The sequence below is a fragment of the Sander vitreus genome, chromosome 8, assembly GCF_031162955.1.
Source record: "Sander vitreus isolate 19-12246 chromosome 8, sanVit1, whole genome shotgun sequence".
Classification (NCBI taxonomy): Eukaryota; Metazoa; Chordata; class Actinopteri; order Perciformes; family Percidae; genus Sander; species Sander vitreus.
In genome coordinates, this window is record NC_135862.1 from 32,405,680 (window position 1) to 32,414,213 (window position 8,534).

Sequence of the window (8,534 nt, forward strand, 5' to 3'; positions counted from 1 at the left end):
GTGAAAGGGCTGGACTCGACATTTATGATGCAGACGTAAAAGCTTGTTAGTATTTAGCCCCTCTTCTGATTGGTCGAATAGAATTATGAAATACAAACCTGTAATACTGTAATACAAGCCACTCACTGCTGGCTACTAGTAGTCTCGCACTGACAGACCTTCCTCCACAGCACTGCAGGCTACTAGTAACTCAATATATCTAATCTGAATACTTTTAGATTTCTTTGAAATCAAATATTGCTCAGTATACAAAATAAATGGCCACAGCCCCAATAATTTGAGTCCCATATAGCCTATATTCTCTTTTTTTCTGTTTATAACATCATGCAAATAAAATACATTTAGCATGTTGAGCATTTACAATTGGTCAAATGAAATGACACTTACAAAAACCGTTATGGCACAAAAATGTGTAGGCTACTGTGTGTATTCTACAACATGTGGGATGCTGTTCCATAAGGTTTTGTTGTTGCTGTTATTGATTCAAAAACCACACAAAGGACTTTGCTGTCGTTAACGCAAGAAAAGCCCTCACTCCAAATGTTCATTTTTCATTTTCAATGTAAATAAAAAAAAAAAGGTTATATTAGTTAACTCACCATTAACAAAACTGGCAACCTGGCATCCTGAGAGGAGAAACTTACTTTGATATACAGCAGTCGAACATATTCATTTTTTAGAATATCAATTCCTTTTCATGAAACACTTTACTATTTTAAAGACATATTCAAAAATGCAATAATAATCTGGGTTGATAATAGTTACTTATTTTTGTAATCTGATTACATAACCCAGTACATGTAATTAGTTACTACCTTAATTGAAAAATATTAAACAACAAACGTGTTTTCTAACTTTTAGAACAAGTCTTGCTTAAGAATTGAATTTATTTTTTATTTTTTTACAGTGCAATCAAAGAACTATCTTCAAATAATGCTGCCACTAGAGTTCTTAGGTTGACACACTTTCCCTTGCTTTATTTGTGACATTTCTCTTATTTTATCTGGTCAAGCATGAGCTACTTTGGGACCTAGTGTCCTTCTAAATTCTAACCATGCTTCCATCCCATGCGTTGCATACAGTAATAGCCTACAGTATGTGTCACCATACCACCAAAACCATACAAGCAGCTATATTTTTCCCCAATGAATTAATTGGCGTTTTTCCATTACGTGGTACCTGCTCGACTAGCCTCGACTCTACTCGCATTTTTTGTTTTTCCATTACGAAAAAAAAGTCCCTGGTACCTGCTAACAGGTACTTATTTTAGTACCACCTCCGTCGAAAGGTTCCAAGCCATACGAACAGCTGACGTGAAAACCTGCAGACTACTGATTGGTCGGAGAGAATCGTCACTAATCACTGCGTCATCATTGCTAGCAACAGACAGGGGTGTCCTGAACAAACCCGCCATTTTTAAATAGTTTAGCCAGAGACTGTGAAATATACTCTCTGCACGATTTACTGGAATTTCTATTTTTGGTTATGGCAACCCGCAAAACCACGCCGTGGTCGATTGAGGAGGTACAGACTTTTTTGTGTCTGGTTGCTGATGAGCGGATCCAGCGAGACCTGGATGGGGCAACACGGAATGAGAAAGTCAGCCACGCTGAGGCGGTACTAAAATCTGCAATGTAAAACGGACGCGTCGGGGCGTCGAGTCGAGCTGTTACCAGCAGTGGAAAAACGCCAAAAGAGGAGTAGCCTGGAAATCTAGACCACCCTAGCGGCAGCAAATGTAATTTGCAGCCAGGGTCATCTAGCATTCTCCGTTGGCTTGCGAGCTGGAAAAACCAAACTCTAGTCTGGCCAATCACATCCTGTATAGAGTCGGTGGGCGGGCTTAACATAATGACGACAGAGTTGCGACGGTTCCGTGTGAATTCCCTGCTACGTGAAAACAAAGAAGATGGCTGCTGCTGCTGGTGAACAGCGGCCTCTTGAATCGGCTTTGGCCGCGACTCTGGAAGACTTGGAGTTAAGCTTTTCTTTGAGAAAAGAACAAAGAACGGCACTGAAGTCATTCTTAAAAAAGGAAGATGTGTTCGGAGTTTTGCTGATTAGATACATCAAAAGTTTAATCTATCAACTGGCATTGCTCTGGTTGGTTGTAGCTCTATCCTATTGCGTGCAGAGGGAATTTGAAAGACAACCGGATTGAGCCCTGCCAATGGTGAGTTCCCAGACCCAACATCTTGATGTGGGTCTGGCTTGTCAGGCTAAATGAGGAGTGCAGCAGGAGGTCAACAGCCTGTTGTCTTTGCATTGAATATGCAGTACGTAGTTCTCTATAAATTAAGTTGTCCATAAGTTCACCATCACATTTACATTGCTCAGTAGACACTAGTGACTTTAATAAGTGTGGTCCGTGGTCGAGAGTCCTTTTTCATGGTAGTGCATTTCCTTAACTTTCGGTGGCAGATTTGAAATATCAATCCATCCCATTTTTTTTCTTCTGGCGTGACCACAGGGAATGTTTAGAACTGGTCTGCCTCATATTCTGGCCAGGGGAACTCATATTGTCCCACTTTCGTCATCACTGCTCTGTGTAGTGGTAAAGTGCTACAACTGAACTTTTGCTCTGCAGTGTCATTGCTGACTCACACACCAACTAGTCTATCACAACAATTAGACACACAGCTTAAAAGGAACACAGGCGTGGGAAATAGTGAGCTGATGTGGTGTCACACCCTTTAAAGCAGAAGTTTATTGAACAGAGGTTGTGCAACAGACATTTGAGGTACATGATATGAGTTATAGTGGAGGGGAACTCAAAGGGAAATCTGGCACCATTGAAACTTCCAGATATCAGAATATTTATGGTTGAACACAACAGGTGTAGCTCAACCCATTATTATGTGGCAGTTACAATGGTGCGCACACACAATATTTCAGACCAAAACATATCTTTCTTACATACAGAGTCCATATTTACTGACATTCAATGTGATTGTGGTTGTATAAAGCAAGAACAGTACTTTGGCCATCATGGGAATGCTGTTTCCCCCTCTCTCGCACACAACAAGTCAGATGTAGCACCAACATGAACAGAAATGAACATGCTTGAACTATCTACGGCATAAACACCCTCAAAGAAATGTTGCAATGTTGTTGTGCCACCCCCTCCAATATAGGTTAAGTCCAAGTGGAAACCTTGCATATTTCCTGTTTCCCATCTCACCGAGCAAGCTGTTTCCCCACTGAAACAGTGGGAATCATCCACAAAAAAAATGCTAATTTGTCGTTGCTCCCCCCCCTCCCACCCCCACATGTATTCTTTCTCCTCAGTTCCAGGTTACCTAACTGCAGAGGTATAGGTTATGGATTTTTTTGTGTTTGATTCTGTCCAGTAATCCTGAGGTATAGGAAATACCACTGACGCTGAATGTGACTGAAGGAGAGCAAAATAGGTTAAAAAAAAGGGGAAAGGAGACATGCTATCTAAGCAAACTGTCAAACTGTACAAAGAACATTTCCAGTCGAATACTCATTTCATGTTCTTCTATCACCATCTACTTCGTTTTTTTTTCTTTTCTGAATGTATCTCTTAAGCAGTAAAATAATTATATTATAATACAAATGTTTATAAAATAGCAGCACACTCAAGTGACACATCACAACTAGGTAATGTTATTTTTTTGTATAAATGAAACAAATTCATAGCTTTTAGCAGCGCAAAAAGACAACAATAACTCAATAAAAATATTGACACTTTTTTCTTGATGTCTTCACACCTCCTCCTCTGTCCTCTCTTCACTTTGGAATACAGTATCTCTAAATCTTAGAAAAATCCTTTTTGCGGGTCTGGTCACCCCATAAAATATATCAAACACAAATTGAAAAAGGTGGTCTCAATATATAACACATGCAACAGTAAATTGCAGGAAAGAAAAATCACAACCATTAAGTTTGGGAGAGAGCTTACATCAGGCAAACAGAGGCAAAATGAAGAGGTCTTATCAAATATTCAAATGGGGATGTTTTGGCAAATATGTCAATACATTGCCCAGTTTTACTGAAAACATCACTTTAAACATTAGATCCCCATCTCTCTTCAGTCTGACAAACATACACTCAGCAAAGTCACATACCGTCATAAAAAAAAAAAACCTCAAGCATTAAGTCAAAGACACCTTGTTATGGCGAAGCCATGTGTCACATAAAAAAAAAAAAAAATATATATATATCATCGGTCTCTTGTTTTGTGCTGATGTCTGTATGGCTGATGAACCCCCTTGCCAATGATTTGAAGCAGCAAAGCTCACAGGGGACAGATGTGTTCACTGACAGACAATCGGCCTGAACAACACAAGCCAGCACCATAGAAAACTGACCAACCACTGCAACACACACACACACACACACACACACACACACACATCAGTTAAGGTGGTTTCGAACAAAGGCTATATGCTCTGTCTTGGAAATGCAAACCTCATTGCCCTCTGAAGAACATGTGCAAATATTGGATGTTACGTCCACCCTCTCTTGTAGCTTGTCGCTGCCCTGTGTGACTGTGATCAGTGGCTGTGATGCAGATAAATATGAAGAAAAATTCAAGTAAAAACAAATATTTCATTTCTTGACAAAGTAAAAATAAAATCAAACAGATCAGTGAACTCTGCGTGTAGGCCTTTTCCAATTCATATTGGTGTTTTTGTTGTGTCCAAATTCTCGGAAACGGTCAGACTTCCCATCAACTTGCGCTTTGCTTCAATAGGAATGTTTTTTTTGTTTTGTTTTTTTTGTGAGCGGAATGTCCCCTCATCGCAAGTCTTGGAAAGCATTTTTTAATTGGACTCTTGCTTGACAAAGGGTATGTCTGACGATTGGGAAACCAGCCCTACAAAGTAGACCAAAGAAAAGGCTAACAAGGAAAAAAGAAAAAAACATCCATTCACCTCCAATCACCGCCCAACGCATTTCATTTTTACTTATCTCCTGGGGAGCATGTTCTCAAAGTGCTTTGCATTGAAATCATATAAGGGAGCAGAAAACAACCCTATGTGGGACTCCAAATGCATTGACAGTATATTATCATCCTGTACTCCTCTAACCACCGTTCCCCCCCACCGCACCCCCCCCCCCCCCCCCCACCCCAAGAAAGTCCATCCTCACATGATCTGGCAGCGTACAGCCTTAGTTCCTCATTTCTATGCAAATGGAAACCCAGAACGCTGTTTTTCACTTAGCTGTGTCATTGTAGACATCCATCGTGAGAAATGAAAGCTGATTCCATCCAAATATGTAGATATCAAAGGTTTATCGTGAGGCATTTGGGCATCTTTTGTTCATTTTCATCTTCCAGCCCCTGGCTGTAAATCCTCCACACAGCAGCATGCTCCTGCACCACTAAAATCCTCTCTGTCCTACCATTCTGTGCTCTCATGTGCCTTCCACAGTTCCACAGTGACTTCTTAGTTGCAAACTGTCCCTCTCTTTCTTATTCTTTCCACGCCTGTTCCCTCCCTGCTAATTAATACAGAGGAGTCTAACGTCCCCCAGACTTTTAAAAAGCATTGCCTTACATCCTCCAAGACATCACTCTCTCCTGTTTTCACATGTGCCATACACTCGCACACGTGGGAGGTCATTACTACTCCGTCCAGACTCAAAGCAGCCTTTCACAACTGAGGAAACACCATATCGTAACAACACGAAAAAGAACGAAGTATCTGTCGTATTTCATTGACAGAATGGCAGTAATAAGCAAGCACCTAACATGACGACTGAGTCTGAGGTGCACCTCAGGAAAAATGCTCTTAGAAAGATAAGGGGCTCGAAAGTCCCTTCGCCCATATCCTCCTTCGCTAAATCTTGTTTCTAGGAAAGAAAAATCACAAACCATTAAGTTTGGGAGAGAGCTTACATCAGGCAAACAGAGGCAAAATGAAGAGGTCTTATCAAATATTCAAATGGGGATGTTTTGGCAAATATGTCAATACATTGCCCAGTTTTACTGAAAACATCACTTTAAACATTAGATCCCCATCTCTCTTCAGTCTGACAAACATACACTCAGCAAAGTCACATACCGTCATACCTCAAGCATTAAGTCAAAGACACCTTGTTATGGCGAAGCCATGTGTCACATATATATATATATCATCGGTCTCTTGTTTTGTGCTGATGTCTGTATGGCTGATGAACCCCCTTGCCAATGATTTGAAGCAGCAAAGCTCACAGGGGACAGATGTGTTCACTGACAGACAATCGGCCTGAACAACACAAGCCAGCACCATAGAAAACTGACCAACCACTGCAACACACACACACACACACACACACACACACACACACACACACACATCAGTTAAGGTGGTTTCGAACAAAAGGCTATATGCTCTGTCTTGGAAATGCAAACCTCATTGCCCTCTGAAGAACATGTGCAAATATTGGATGTTACGTCCCACCCTCTCTTGTAGCTTGTCAGCTGCCCTGTGTGACTGTGATCAGTGGCTGTGATGCAGATAAATATGAAGAAAAATTCAAGTAAAAACAAATATTTCATTTCTTGACAAAGTAAAAATAAAATCAAACAGATCAGTGAACTCTGCGTGTAGGCCTTTTCCAATTCATATTGGTGTTTTTGTTGTGTCCAAATTCTCGGAAACGGTCAGACTTCCCATCAACTTGCGCTTTGCTTCAATAGGAATGTTTTTTTTGTTTTGTTTTTTTTGTGAGCGGAATGTCCCCTCATCGCAAGTCTTGGAAAGCATTTTTTAATTGGACTCTTGCTTGACAAAGGGTATGTCTGACGATTGGGAAACCAGCCCTACAAAGTAGACCAAAGAAAAGGCTAACAAGGAAAAAAGAAAAAAACATCCATTCACCTCCAATCACCGCCCAACGCATTTCATTTTTACTTATCTCCTGGGGAGCATGTTCTCAAAGTGCTTTGCATTGAAATCATATAAGGGAGCAGAAAACAACCCTATGTGGGACTCCAAATGCATTGACAGTATATTATCATCCTGTACTCCTCTAACCACCGTTCACCGCACCCCCCACACCCCCAAGAAAGTCCATCCTCACATGATCTGGCAGCGTACAGCCTTAGTTCCTCATTTCTATGCAAATGGAAACCCAGAACGCTGTTTTTCACTTAGCTGTGTCATTGTAGACATCCATCGTGAGAAATGAAAGCTGATTCCATCCAAATATGTAGATATCAAAGGTTTATCGTGAGGCATTTGGGCATCTTTTGTTCATTTTCATCTTCCAGCCCCTGGCTGTAAATCCTCCACACAGCAGCATGCTCCTGCACCACTAAAATCCTCTCTGTCCTACCATTCTGTGCTCTCATGTGCCTTCCACAGTTCCACAGTGACTTCTTAGTTGCAAACTGTCCCTCTCTTTCTTATTCTTTCCACGCCTGTTCCCTCCCTGCTAATTAATACAGAGGAGTCTAACGTCCCCCAGACTTTTAAAAAGCATTGCCTTACATCCTCCAAGACATCACTCTCTCCTGTTTTCACATGTGCCATACACTCGCACACGTGGGAGGTCATTACTACTCCGTCCAGACTCAAAGCAGCCTTTCACAACTGAGGAAACACCATATCGTAACAACACGAAAAAGAACGAAGTATCTGTCGTATTTCATTGACAGAATGGCAGTAATAAGCAAGCACCTAACATGACGACTGAGTCTGAGGTGCACCTCAGGAAAAATGCTCTTAGAAAGATAAGGGGCTCGAAAGTCCCTTCGCCCATATCCTCCTTCGCTAAATCTTGTTTCTGTCTCACTCAGAGTGCATGCACATGAGTTTATTGTTGGCCAACAATGAACCATGATACATTGGTAATGCATGATGGCAGTGATATAGCATAGATGCCCTGTTATACGGACGGACAAAGTATGTGTAGCCTCCGCTTCGCCATAGTCTTTAAAAACAGAACCGTAAGTCTACGACTTGACTTTGCTCAAGTGCCTCACACCATAGAATGCTCATTGCTAATATAGATACAGGATCACATTGTAGCATTCACACACGCACACGCACACACACACACACACACACACACACACATACTCACAAACACACACGCTTGCACAGTGCACCCACAAACTGACACACACAAGCAGCCTGACAAAAGGAGCTTATTGATCTCTACTACTCAGTTCCAAAATATGTCCAATAATAATAATAATAATAATAATAATAATAATAATTACTAAGACTACTAATAATTATTATCATCCCGTCTTCCATGGAATTGGGACCCACCAACATTAGCATTAGCATAATGTTCTCACGGCTTCTTCTGTCTGTCTCATGTGGACCTTGTGGTGGTCGAGGAGCTCGTGTGCTCTCCTACACCAGCCACCAATGTAATAGTGATAATACTCATATAAAACCAAACAGAGAAATCAAACTTAAGCCCTACTGGGATCCCATGTAATTTTCGAATGGTTTTCAGAACTTCTACCATAACAGCCTCATTATCAAGCTATGGTTAAAATATAACTTAAAGACCATACTATATAATCAAAGGCAGAATACAAATATGATTGGCTTCCCTTCTGTATA